This window comes from Octodon degus, unplaced genomic scaffold (assembly GCF_000260255.1).
Source record: "Octodon degus isolate 3935 unplaced genomic scaffold, OctDeg1.0 scaffold00066, whole genome shotgun sequence".
NCBI lineage: Eukaryota > Metazoa > Chordata > Mammalia > Rodentia > Octodontidae > Octodon > Octodon degus.
This window is the reverse complement of record NW_004524642.1, coordinates 13031808-13032071: the sequence shown is the minus strand read 5'-3', so window position 1 is coordinate 13032071 and position 264 is coordinate 13031808.

Sequence of the window (264 nt, the reverse complement as noted above, 5' to 3'; positions counted from 1 at the left end):
TCTATATCTATATCTATATCTATATCTATATCATCTATATCTATATCTATCTATTATCTATTATCTATCTATCATCTATCTATCTATCTATCTATCTATCTATCTATCTATCTATCTATCTATATCTGTCTCTCTGTCTCTGTCTGTCTCTGTCTGCCTGTCTCTTTCTCCCTCTCTCCATCTCTCTCTCTGTCTCTCTCTGTCTCTCTCCCCACCGCCACATGATTCTCTTAATCAAAGTTTGCATTAAGCCCACGCAGAAGT